Source organism: Rana temporaria, chromosome 2, assembly GCF_905171775.1.
Source record: "Rana temporaria chromosome 2, aRanTem1.1, whole genome shotgun sequence".
NCBI lineage: Eukaryota > Metazoa > Chordata > Amphibia > Anura > Ranidae > Rana > Rana temporaria.
The window spans coordinates 16,770,484-16,784,781 of NC_053490.1; the positions used below are offsets into that span (position 1 = coordinate 16,770,484).

At 47.1% G+C, this 14,298-nt stretch overlaps 1 protein-coding gene across 1 annotated transcript in view; it reads right to left on the reverse strand.

The window, feature by feature from the left end:
- The window catches only part of LOC120928856 (FH2 domain-containing protein 1-like), an 82,213-nt gene extending 68,779 nt beyond the window's left edge, over positions 1–13,434 (reverse strand). The window contains exon 1 of the mRNA XM_040339903.1: positions 12,534–13,434. The gene's annotated coding sequence lies outside the window, so the exon portion shown is untranslated. The remainder of the gene's footprint in view (positions 1–12,533) is intronic.
- Between the last annotated feature and the right edge of the window lie 864 nt (positions 13,435–14,298).

Consider the following 14,298-nt stretch of genomic DNA (forward strand, 5'->3'; position numbering starts at 1 on the left):
TATGTAGAATAATATTGGACCAACTGAGTTAAGGTTAGGCACAATTAAGGTCGAATCTGTCATTGAAGGCTTATGGTGTCTGTCGAATGTTCGAAGAAGAAGAAGAAGAAGAAGAAGAAGAAAAAAAAAAAAAAGAAGATTCAACAGAATCTTTAAAAAAAAAAAAATTGACTCTTCATGTCTCTCTCTATGTCGAATCTTTTCTCTCTGTCAAATCTTTTCTCTCTATGTCGAATCTTTTCTCTCTATGTCGAATCTTTTCTCTTTATGTAGAATAATATTGGACCAACTGAGTTAAGGTTAGGCACAATTAAGGTTGAATCTGTCATTGAAGGCTTATGGTGTCTCTTGAATGTTCTAAGAAGAAGAAGAAGAAGAAGAAGAAGAAGAAGAAAAAAAAAAAAAGAAGATTCAACAGAATCTTTAAAAAAAATAATTGACTCTTCATGTCTCTCTATGTCGAATCTTTTCTCTCTGTCAAATCTTTTCTATCTGTCAAATCCTTTCTCTCTATGTCGAATCTTTTCTCTCTATGTCGACTCTTCTTCATGTTTCTATAATGTCGAATCTTTTCTCTCTATGTCAAATCTTTTCTCTCTATGTAGAATAATATTGGACTAATAGAGTTAAGGTTAGGCACATTCGACCGCAACGAAAATAAAGCATTTGTTTATATCGGATCTTTCGGTTTTCATTTTCTGTGCTTTCGTTATCGTTTGTGAAATTCGGACGAAAATGCATTCGGACTAAAACGAATGCACATGTCTAGTGTTTCTCAACCTTTTTTCGGTCAAGGCACCCTTTAATATTATGGTGCAATATCTGGTGGCACCCCATTCTAAAACGTAAAAAAAAAAAAATCCAACAGTTTTGGCTAACACAGTAACATCCACACACGGGAGACCCAAGTACAGGTTATGTATTCTTCCAAAGCCAATCCACTTATGCACACAGCTACTGACTAGTACTCCAATGTTTCTCATCTCCCACAGTTTCCCTCCATCTCTCAGATAATGTGACCCCAATTCTGACAAATAGGGGCAGGGAGGGGAAAACAAGGATGCTGCGCACATCCTCCTTATCATCTGATGACATCATTGGTTGTTAGGATGCTGGTGGCTGGAAGGTTGTAATGGTGGACAATGAAAACCTGTGGCTTTGTGCAAGTAAAAGGCATGCTTGGTCCACCCGCTGGTTTGCATACAATTTTGGGGCAATTTTTAGGCTTTTGCCAGGGCATCCCTGAAGAAACCTGAAGGCACCCTGATTGAAAAAGGTTGGTGTAGAATATGGAAGGGTTTAAACCCCTATAGGATCAGTTTTTGCTGTATGTGTCTTGCTAGGTGTCACACTCACTCCTCCCCAATTCAGCGCCCTGTGCTCACTTCAACATGCAGCCATTGGCACTAATTAGGGGTTCACCCAGAGCACTGGTGCTGTGGCCAATCAGGAGACAGCACTCCCGGTGAGCACTGTGGTCAATCAGGAGACAGCACCCCTGGTCGGTGCTGTGGTCAATCAGGAGACAGCACCCCCGGTGAGCACTGCGGTCAGTCAGGAGACAGCACCCCTCGTCCGTGCTGTGGTAAGTGAGGAGACAGCACTCCTCGTCAGTGCTGTGGTCAATGAGGAGACAGCACTCCTGGTCCATGCTGTGGTCAATCAGGAGACAGCACCCCTGGTCAGTGCTGTGGTCAATCAGGAGACAGCACTCCCGGTGAGCACTGCGGTCAGTCAGGAGACAGCAACCCTCTTAGTGCTGTGGTCAATGAGGAGACAGCACTCCTGGTCAGTGCTGTGGTCAATCAGGAGACAGCACCCCTCGTTAGTGCTGTGGTCAATCTGGAGACAGCACCCCTCGTCCGTGCTGTGGTAAGTGAGGAGACAGCACTCCTCGTCAGTGCTGTGGTCAATGAGGAGACAGCACTCCTGGTCAGTGCTGTGGTCAATCAGGAGACAGCACTCCCGGTGAGCACTGTAGTCAATCAGGAGACAGCACTCCCGGTGAGCACTGTAGTCAATCAGGAGACAGCACTCCCGGTGAGCACTGTGGTCAATCAGGAGACAGCACTCCCGGTGAGCACTGTAGTCAATCAGGAGACAGCACTCCCGGTGAGCACTGTGGTCAATCAGGAGACAGCACTCCCGGTGAGCACTGTGGTCAATCAGGAGACAGCACCCCTCGTTAGTGCTGTGGTCAATCTGGAGACAGCACTCCTGGTCAGTGCTGTGGTCATTCAGGAGACAGCACCCCTCGTCAGTGCTGTGGTCATTCAGGAGACAGCACCCCTCGTCAGTGCTGTGGTCAATCAGGAGAAAGCACCCCTCGTTAGTGCTGTGGTCAATCAGGAGACAGCACCCCTCGTCAGTGCTGTGGTGAATCAGGAGACAGCACTCCTGGTCAGTGCTGTGGTGAATCAGGAGACAGCACCCCTCGTCAGTGCTGTGGTGAATCAGGAGACAGCACCCCTCGTTAGTGCTGTGGTCAATCAGGAGACAGCACTCCTGGTCAGTGCTGTGGTGAATCAGGAGACAGCACTCCTGGTCAGTGCTGTGGTGAATCAGGAGACAGCACCCCTCGTTAGTGCTGTGGTCAATCAGGAGACAGCACCCCTCGTCAGTGCTGTGGTCAATCAGGAGACAGCACTCCTGGTCAGTGCTGTGGTGAATCAGGAGACAGCACCCCTCGTCAGTGCTGTGGTGAATCAGGAGACAGCACCCCTCGTTAGTGCTGTGGTCAATCAGGAGACAGCACTCCTGGTCAGTGCTGTGGTGAATCAGGAGACAGCACTCCTGGTCAGTGCTGTGGTGAATCAGGAGACAGCACCCCTCGTTAGTGCTGTGGTCAATCAGGAGACAGCACCCCTCGTCAGTGCTGTGGTGAATCAGGAGACAGCACTCCTGGTCAGTGCTGTGGTGAATCAGGAGAAAGCACCCCTCGTTAGTGCTGTGGTCAATCAGGAGACAGCACCCCTCGTCAGTGCTGTGGTGAATCAGGAGACAGCACTCCTGGTCAGTGCTGTGGTGAATCAGGAGACAGCACCCCTCGTTAGTGCTGTGGTCAATCAGGAGACAGCACCCCTCGTCAGTGCTGTGGTCAATCAGGAGACAGCACTCCTGGTCAGTGCTGTGGTGAATCAGGAGACAGCACCCCTCGTCAGTGCTGTGGTGAATCAGGAGACAGCACTCCTGGTCAGTGCTGTGGTGAATCAGGAGGCAGCACCCCTCGTTAGTGCTGTGGTGAATCAGGAGACAGCACCCCTCGTCAGTGCTGTTGTCAATTAGGAGACAGCACTCTTGATTGGTGCAAGTTCAAATTTAGAAGTGGCACTTAGTTTTGTGTTCCAGCAATGCGTCACTTCTCTTAAGTTAGGCTCCTGATGTGTTATCCTTATATGTCTCCTTGTTCCTCATATACTCCATGCCAGTCACCAGCCTTCATTCCTAGTCACTCCAGGGCCTTATGTGCTCCCAGTGACCCCAGAGTATCTCATGCCATCCTAGTGACCCCTAAGCATCCTTTGGTACACAGTGACCCAGAGAGCATCCTGTGTCACCCTGTAACCTCACAGCATCCTGTGTTCCCAGTGACCCCAAGCATTCTCTGACACCTAATGACCCTATAGCATCCTGTGTTACCCAGCGACCCCCAAGCTACCATTGCATTTGGTGTCATCTAGTGACCCCAGTGTGCTTTATGCACCTCTGTGACACTGGCCCGGATTCAGGTAGAATTGCGCATTATTTACAGAGGCGCAGGGCAACGTTTTTGCCCTGCGCCCCCGCAAATTTGCTCCGCTGCCCTTGATTCACGGAGCATAAGCAAGTGCGCGCAATTTAAATGATCCCGTAGGGGGCGGGAATCATTTAAATTAGGCGCGTTCCCGCGCCGATCGTAGAGCGCATGCTCCGTCGGGAAACTTTCCCGACGTGCATTGCGGCAAATTACGTCGCAAGGACGTCATTTGCTTCAAAGTGAACGTGAATGGCGTCCAGCGCCATTCACGAATCACTTACGCAAAGTACGTAAAATTCAAATTTCGCGACGTGGGAACGAGGGGTATACGTAACATTGGCTGCCCCTGCTAATAGCAGGGGCAGCCTTACTCAAAAACCGCCGTACGGAAACTACGTAAATTGCGTACACTGGGCTCGCGCAACGTTGTGAATCGGTGTTAGTATGCAATTTGTATACTATACGCTGAGCACAACGGGAACGCCACCTAGCGGCCATCGCAAGAATGCAGCCTAAGATATGCGTGGCATAAGAGCCTTATGCCGCGCAGATCTTAGGCTGCAGTCGGCGTAACGAGGTTCCTGAATCAGGAGCACTCGTTACGCCGGGGCAAGTAAGCAATTGCGCTGTGTAACCTCGAACCCGCGCGGCTTCACTGCCCGCTTCCTACTGCGCATGTGCGAGCAGCGTGGCTCTTTGTGAATGGGCCGGCTGCTTTCTGGGACACACACAGTTCCCAGAATGCAGTGCGGCCCATTCACAAGATGAAACCGAGTGTAGGAGGAGGAAGAGAATCCACCGCGGAAGATGAAGAGGCAGATTCGGGACTTCCGCATAGCAACAGCTATTTAGGGTAAGTAACATTTTTTTTTTTTCATGGTGGAACTCTGCTTTAAGATGAAAAAACATCTGATGATGAAGGGGGTTAGTTCTTGAGAGGGGAGCTAAGACAGCCGCCGAGGGACCCCAGAAGACGTGGATCCGGACCACTCTGTGCATAACGAGCTGCACAGTGGAGGTAAGTATAACATGTTTGTTATTTTAAATAAATAAAAAAAAAGGATGGCTTACAATCACTTTAACAAAATGATAATATAGCACAAATATCTCCCAATAGGGAGCAAAAGGGCATTCAGTAAGGCCTCGTACACACGGCCGAGGAACTCGACGTGCCAAACACATCGAGTTCCTCGGCCAGTTCAGCACTGAAGCCGCCGAGGAGCTCGGCGGGACGAGAGCTCCCATAGAGCAACAAGGAAATAGAGAACATGTTCTCTATTTCCTCGCCGAGCTCCTCGTCGGCTTCCTCGGCCAAAAGTGTACACACGGCCGGGTTTCTCGGCAGAATTCAGCCAGAAACTCGGTCGGAAGCTGAATTCTGCCGAGGAAACTGGTCGTGTGTACGGGGCCTAACACATCTAAACTAATTTGGATGGACAAAACAGAGCCAAACATATTGCTCTTTTAGCTTCCTTGCTGCATTTGTATAAAAACAAAAGCCAATATAAAGGAATAGTAGTGGTAAAAAGCACTTGTGGGTTTAACCAATCTTGTTTATTCTCCTTCAAGGGGGGCGTGGCAGGGGGTGTGTCATATGCCTACATATTGTTGCTAAAAGGTCTCCCTCATTTCCATTTCAGAACGTTGGAAGGTATGTCACTGTTAGGGTTGCAATTTTTTTTTTTTTAGTATACACTATAGGATTGTAAGAGGCTTGGGACACCTTTGGGCACACCAAAGAGAATAGAAATGTAGCACACATAGGCCCCCCTCTCCCTCCTGTCAAGCCCTGTTACAAGCCACATTCCTGTTTGAATAATGTGTCCGGGTTTCAGGCAGACTGAAACCTGGACACGAGATTCCAAACCCGGACTGTCTGGGTGAATCCTGGACAGATGGCAACCCTAGTCACTGTACTAATGACACTGGCTGGGAAGGGGTTAACAGCAGGGGTGATCAAAGGGTTAACTGTGGGCCTTGCCTATGTTTCAGTGTAGTGGGGGAGGTTATTTTACTAGTGGAAGGCATGGATCGGTGTTCCCACTTTACAGGAGCACAGGATCCATGCCTTCTGCTCTGACAAAGCAGCAATCTGCCTTGTTTACATAGGAAGACTGCTGTTCTGCCTGTGTGTACCGAAGCATGGCGGGTGACGGTGGACATTAAGTCCGCTGTATTTACCGATCGGCTCCTGCTGTGTATAATCACCGTGGGAGCGAGCCGCTGGGGGCGTGCACGTACCCCAGACCCGGAAGTGCAGGATCATGTACTAGGTACGTGATCCTGCGCAGTATATGTAAGTTATATGGTCGGCAAGCAGTTAATAAGAGAAAATCTCTCCAAAGTGAAGGGAATTCCACTCTTCAGCAGGTGACAGCAGAACATTCGCCCCATCAAAAGATTTCCTTTTCACCTTTTGCTGTCATGCCAATGCAAACATTTTGGGATTTCCTACCTCCCTCTGTTTTGGGGACAACGGTCACTAGTACAAATAGAGGGCCATATTCTCAGAAGAGTTACGACGGAGTATCTCAGGATACTCCATCGTATCTCTCTTTTTTGGCCCGCGTATCTATGCGAGTGATTCCTAGAATCATTTTCGCATAGATACGCTGAAGATCCGACATGTGTAAGTCACTTACACTGTCAGATCTTAAATGTAATTCGCCGCCGGCCGCTAGGTGGCGTTTACGTTCAGGTCTCATTTGTTTATGCAAATGAGCCTGATACGCCGATTCACGAACGAAATCACGTCGCGTAACCGTCGCTTACGTTGTTTGCGTAAGCGTAAGGTTACCCCTGCTATATGAGGGGTAACCTTACGCCAGTCCCACGTATGCCATGTTAAGTATGGCGTCGGGTCCGCGTCGTCTTTTCCCGTCGGGTATGTCGTTTTCCTAAGTCGTTCTTGAATACGACTTTACGCCAATGACGCACACGTCGGCGTCATTGACGTTTTCCGCCGAGAACTGGAGCATGCGCACTGGGCTATTTTTAGCCCGGCGCATGCGCAGTTTGATCGGAACGGGGGCGCGCTTAATTTAAATATAAGCCGCCCCCTTTGAAATACGCGGGGATACGCCGGGCCTTTTACACTACGCCTCCGCAAACTACGGAGCAAGTGCTTGAGGAATACGGCACTTGCTCCAGTAAGTTGCGGCGGCGTAGTGTAAATAGCTTACGTGATGCCGCCGCAGAAAGTACGAGAATATGGCCCAGAGAGAGTAAACCTCTACAGTGGGGGGACCTCTATTTTCACCTGGTGATCCTGCCAGTAAAAATTGTCCTTTTCTATGGTGACAACGCTCTCTCACTGTACTGTCCCTATAGAGGAGCTTCGTCAACCTAGGATAGGACTACAGAACACCACCTTTTTATAACATAGGTGTTCTGTAGTCCATAGAGAGAACTGGGAACAAAGGGCCATATTCTGAGTAAATCTCCGCCAGCTTCGCTTAGGGCACTTACACTCCGCTGTCCCAACTTACTGGAGCAGGTGTTGTATTCCCCAACCACTTGCTCCATAAGTTGGGACAGCGGAGTGTAAGTGTCCCGGCGTAGCCTGGCGGATCTCCAAGGGGGCGGCTTCTATTCAAATGAAGCGCGCCCCCGATACAAAAGAACTGGGCATGCGCCGGGCTGCAAAAAGCCCAGTGCGCATGCTCCAGTTCTCGGCGGAAAACGTCAATGACGCCGACGTGTGCGTCATTGACGTAAAGTCGTATTCAAGAACGACTTACGTAAACGACGTATCCGACGAAAAAACACGACGGGGACCCGACGCCATCCGTAACATGGCCTACGCGAGACTTGCGGAAACTTACCCCTCATATAGCAGGGGTAAGTTTCCGCTTACGCAAACGACGTTAGCGACGGTTACGCGACGCGAACTCGTACGTGAATCGGCGTAGAAGGATCATTTGCATACGCAAATGACTCCTTCACTTAAATGCCATCTAGCGGCGGCCGGCGTCATTGCATTTAAGATCCGCCAGTGTAAGTGACTTACAGATGGCGGATCTTAAGTGTATCTATGCAAAACTGATTCTGAGAATCAGGAGCATAGATACACGGGTCAAAAAAGGGAGTTACGATGGAGTATCCTGAGTTACTCCATCGTAACTTTACTCAGAATATGGCCCAAAGTACCTTTATAACAATCAACAGAGAGCACAGGAAGTTATCAACTCTCAATAAATCTGGCAGCAGCAATAGGCATTATTTCTTTGCACTTATAGAACAGATATAACAAAATGTGATATTTAAAACCAAACCGAGATCAAGTAAGAAAAGTTACCGTATTTATCGGCGTATATCGCGCACTTGTTTGCCCTGAAAATCAGGGCAAAATCGTGGGTGCGCGATATACGCCGATACCCGCTTCCCGCGCTGTGTTTGAACCACTGCGCCGACATATACCGAGCGCAGTACACTTGGGTATGGTCGGGCAGGCTCGGCTCCTCTCGCGGTCACGTTCTGTGCGTCCTGTACGTCCTTTACGCAAGAGGAGCCGAGCCTGCCCGACTATACACGAGTGTACTGCGCTCGGTATACGTCGGCACAGTGGTTCAAACACAGTGCGGGAAGCGGGGATCGAGCGGGGAGGACACGACGATGGCCGCAGAAGGACGCCGGACCGGACGAGGCCGCCGATGGACGCGATGGACGACGGGCAAGACACCAACGAGGGGCATCCAAACTGTAAGTATTTTTTTTTCCCCAGGAATTTTCCTTCAAGTTAGGGGGTGCCCGCTATACGCCGGGGCGCGTTATAGCACGATAAATACAGTAATTGTTAAAGGAGTTGTAAAGGCAGAAGTTTTTTTTACTTTAATGCATTCTATGCATTAAGATAAAAAACTTTCTGTGTGTAGCAGCCCCACATGTCCACAAATGTCTAAGCTGTCCAGGACACTCCTGATTGGCGACATAGCAGCAGCGGCATTGGCTTCCACATCTGTCAATCAAAGTCAGTTAGCCAATCAGGGGGAAAGGGAGCGGGGCGGGGCTGGGTCAGGGTTTCGTGTCTAAATGCTGCGACTCGGCTCGGGTGCCCCCATAGTAAGCTGCTGAATGTGGGGGCACTCAATAGGAAGGAGGCGCCAGGAGCAGCAAAGAGGGACCCGAGAAGAGGAGGATCTGGGCTGCTCTGTGCAAAACCAACTGCATAGAGCAGGTAAGTTTTTTTTTTTTTAAACAAGACTTTACAATCACTTTAAGATTTACATGTGTACATAATGCCACAGAAGACAATAATGCTATATAGAGGATTAATAATAAAACACAACATCAAAGTAGAACCTTAGCAAAGGGAATTAATACAAGTCACTCAGTATAGCTGGTGCGTCAGCACATAGTGTTCACTTTATAGAAAAGAAAACTAGACAGAGAACTGAGAATGACAGAATACTGACAGCAGATAAAGGCTGGCATCCTGCCTGGTGTGTTGTCCAGTGTTGCCAACCGTCCGTATTTTTACGGACAGTTCGTAAAAACGGGCACTTTTTATCCCCCGTTCGTAAATGTCCGTAGTTGCGGGAATGTGCCAGTAAAAATAGCCGAGATCGGTTCGGCTTGGAACTGTGCATGGAGATTGGAGGCAGGGGGTGATGGTGGCTGCAGTGGCACCGCAGATGGGGATGGAGGCAGGGGGTGTTAGTGGCAGGGGGTGATTGGAGGCAGGGGGTGTTGGTGGCACCGCAGAGGGGGATGGAGACAGGGGTTGTTGGTGGCACCGCAGAGGGGGCTGGAGGCAGGGGGCATGGGGGAGATTGGAGCACCGCAGAGGGGGGTGAAGGCAGGGGGTGTTGGTGGCAGAGGGGGATGAAGGAAGGGGGTGATGTGACTAAATAATTTGCCTTTATTATATCGAAAATAATAATAAAAAAAATGTTTACCTTAATATCTACCTTAAATCACATTGCTTTTTGCCTAGCGTACTTGTTTGTAGCCTAAATACTGAAATTTGCACCAAAAAAATGTATTTAGTAACTTTTGTGAAATGCCAGTAAAAACGTGGCTGCGCCAGTAAATTTCGGGTGTCGTGCCAGTAAATTTCAATCTGGTAGGTTGGCAACACTGGTGTTGTCCATGGGCATCTCCATGTTGGTGAGACATTTACCATCACCATGAGATGATGTTACTAAATATATGAGATATAGAAAAACATGGAGCACAAGTCACTGACGTGGCACCGCATCCATATACATATGTGAAGAGCAAAAGCTAGCAGGTGCATGCGGGGATCGTGACGGCACGCTGTTGGACCAGCTAAGATATTTAGAAACGTTGAACGCATACTCTGTGCTGCTTGGCTTTTGGCCTTCGTAGAAGGATGGTTTACTTATGAAGATACTCCTTGTACAATCTCTAACTATTGGAACAGTGTTTTGCATTGCCCTTCTGCGGTTCCTACTAGCCGTTTTTTCTACGTGCCCAGTCCATGCTCTGAGACTACTAGGTGCATCTTACTTATGTGGTATTAGCATGACCAGATCTTGATTATATGGTCTCCTGAGGAAGCCGATTAATGGTGAAATACGCAGAGACAGGCGCCTAATTGTTTTATTAAACTATTGGCCAGATTCAGAGACAGTTACGCCGGCGTATCAGTAGATACGCCGTCGTAACTCGGAATCTACGCCGTCGCAAATTTAAGCGTATTCTGGAAACCAGATACGCTTAAATTAGGCTAAGATACGAGCGGCGTAAGTCTCCTACGCCGTCGTATCTTAGGGTGCATATTTACGCTGGCCGCTAGGTGGCGCTTCCGTTGAGTTCGGCGTAGAATATGCAAATGGCTAGATACGCCGATTCAGAAACGTACGTGCGCCCGTCGCAATTAGTTACGCCGTTTACGTTAGAGATACGCCGGCGTAAAGATAAAGCTGCTCCCTAGGTGGCGCAGCCCATGCAAGGTATGGACGTCGGAACAGGCCTATCTTTTTACGTCGTTTGCGTAAGTCGTACGCGAATCGGGCTGGACGTAATTTACGTTCACGTCGGAACCGCGTAATTTGGAGCAATGCACACTGGGATGTGTCCACGGACGGCGCATGCGCCGTTCGTAAAAAACATCAATCACGTCGGGTCACGAGTAATTTACATAAAACACGCCCCCCTCATCCTCATTTAAATTAGGCGTGCTTACGCCGGACCATTTACGATACGCCGCCGTAACTCAGGAGGCAAGTGCTTTGTGAATACAGCACTTGCCTCTCTGACATATACGCGGCGTAGCGTATATGCGATACGCTACGCCGCCTCAAAAGTGAGCCGCCCTACCTGAATCCAGCTATATATGTACATTTATCATCATTTTTTAGATGTATATCTATGGGCTATGGCTTAGCAGAATGAGTGCCTTTCTTAGGGAACCTCCTACATGCAATATATAAACTGCACTGAAATGTTTTTGTATGGATATAGATATGTCTAAGGATTTTTTGTAAATTAATAAAATTATCTTTGTTTTAAATTAACAAAACATTCACTTTTTTTTGGGGTTGGGAATGGCACTTTTAAAATCAAATATATGAGATATGTCAACAATGTTAGGGCCTATGGCCCAGATTCTCAAAGGAGATACAACGGCGTATCTCCAGATACGCCGTCGTATCTCTGAGTCTGAGCCGTCGTATCTATGCGCCTGATTCTTAGAATCAGTTACGCATAGATTTCTATTAGATCCGACGGGCGTAAGTCTGTTACACCGTCAGGTCTTAACTGCATATTCACGCTGGCCGCTAGGGGCGTGTACGCTGATTTAGAAATATGTAAATCAGCTAGATACGCGAATTCACAAACGTACGCCCGGCCGACGCAGTACAGATACGCCGTTTACGTTAGGCTTTTCCCGGCGTAAAGTTACCCCTGCTATATGGTGGCGTACATGCGGCGTACCAATGTTAAGTATGGACCTCGTTCCCGCGTCGAATTTTGAATATTTTACGTCGTTTGCGTAAGTCGTCCCTGAATGGGGCTGGACGTCTTTTACGTTCACGTCGAAACCAATTCGTCCTTGCGGCGTACTTTGGAGCAATGCACACTGGCATGCGCCGTTCGTAAAAAACTTCAATCACGTCGGGTCACAAGTTATTTACATAAAACACGCCCCCTGTTCCAAATTTGAATTAGGCGGGCTTACGCCGGCCTATTTACGCTACGCCGCCGCAACTTACGGAGCAAGTGCTTTGAGAATACAGCATTTGCCATCTAAGTTGTGGAGGCGTAACGTAAATAGGATACGTTACGCCCACGCAAAAATACGCCGCTCTACGAGAATCTGGCCCTATGTCAACAGCTTTGGGCATGTGTCAATGGCATCAGTTTGACATCAGTTTGTGATGTTTCTAAGATCATCCATAATTCACAGGCAGGTGCATTTTACCTCCAGTTGACCTCCTTCTAATCTCTTCTTGACCTGCTTAGAGCAGGTCTTGACCTGAATCTTGACCAAGATAGGAGCCAGCGACAACGGCTTTTGTTCATGTCAAGCGGATTTCGCATTCCTATACAAGTGTACAGCAATGCAAAAACCCGCTTGGCATGAACAAAAGTCACCGACTCCTATATTGGTCAAGATTCAGTGGCTTGAGATACACCACTTGGAAATGACATAAGATTTCACAAAAAAAAAAAACACACACACACTTAACAAATAAAATAAAATTCAATCAGATCAAAGGCTGCTACAAAAATCCCCAGATATATCGACGATTATCAACTCTGATTTGACTCTAATAACATTGCCGCACAACTACCACTGAAACTTCATGTAAAAATGTTATGTACTTACCCATCAAACTTGACTGTCTGAGAAAACTCTCTTTTAGAATGGGCGTCCCTTTTGTGCTTCACAAATTTAATCTGGACTGAATTCTTCATCGATGGTAAACTGATAGGCAGATCAAGGTGTTCACCAAAAATCTATAGATAAGCCATGCATATAGAGTAGAGTGACTTACTAAACAGATCATCATGTATTTATAAGAAGTTTTTTGGTGACCAATTCAGTTGTGTTCTCCTTGGCTAATCTCTAATGCTTTATTTCTGGTGTCTGTCTCTAGGATGTTGTTGTACAATGAAAGCACTCTTAGAGGGTGTGATGTCTCATGCAAGAGGCTCTACTATCCACTGTAACTAGAACACCAGAGTATTTTTTATAAAGTGTACCACATTTCCATTATGCATCCAACCAAGATCATACATGAAGTTCTCTCACAGGTGGACCTTTTGGCTGAAGGATGGAGGAAGCCCCTCCACAGAATGAAGATAGACGGATGAAGGTTGTCTCTCGGAATCTCTTTAGAGGAAAAAGCCGATGGACTGGGGTTGTCTTTTTTTTAGTCCTGCTTTATAAAGTTGAGCTAAGCAGAAAGAAATTGTCTTCTGGGGTCTCTCTCATTAGCTGATGGATGGAGACTCTTTCTTGAGGTCTCGCTCCATAGCATGGATCGAATAAACACAGCACAGATGTATCTTAGACTCTCTCTCTCTCTAGAATGAAGCTGGAGAGATGTATTCTGTATTTTAAACACTCACTGGAGAATGTGGATGCATGGAGGCTCTGTCTGGAAGTCACTATAGTTGGAAATGTTTCTTGTAGGAATTCTTTCCAGAGTAAAGTTGGAGGGATGAATAGATGCTAGGTCTCTAGGTGTGATCTCTCTCGGTGCAGAAGAAGCCTTCTCTGGAAGTCGCTGTGTACAGAGCGTGAGGGATGCAATGTGTCACAGTCAGACCGGTCCCTCCTGTACAAGTGGGCGGCTCTTCCTACACTAATAATCTATATTTATATACGGCTTGTTAAGCCTGTCATACCGCAGTCTCCTCACTTATAACTGTCTCACATACATTATCTTTTTCCCCACCCCCAAAGACTCTTTTTTATCCTGCATAATACATATCTGTGGGTGGCTAACTTATTAATACTAATTATCTCTCTGCATAACGAGTTTTACAAGTATTGCCAAACTATAAACCTCTCCATTCCTACATTACTAGTGAACTATGACAATGGAATCTCTCTATTACAAAACTGTGCTCCTCTCTCATCACCTCTCTATTACTGAACTATACTCCTTTCTTATCTATTACTGAACTCTACTCCTTTCTTATCACCTCTCTATTACTGAACTCTACTCCTTTCTTATCACCTCTCTATTACTGAACTATACTCCTCTCTCATCACCTCTCTATTACTGAAGTATACTCCTTTCTTATCACCTCTCTATTACTGAACTATACTCCTTTCTTATCACCTCTCTATTACTGAACTATACTCCTTTCTTATCACCGCTCTATTACTGAACTATACTCCTTTCTTATCACCTCTCTATTACTGAACTATACTCCTTTCTTATCACCTCTCTATTACTGAACTATACTCCTTTCTTATCACCTCTCTATTACTGAACTATACTCCTTTCTTATCACCTCTCTATTACTGAACTATGCTCCTTTCTTATCACCTCTCTATTACTGAACTATACTCCTTTCTTATCACCTCTCTATTACAAAACTGTGCTCCTCTCTCATCACCTCTCTATTACTGAACTATA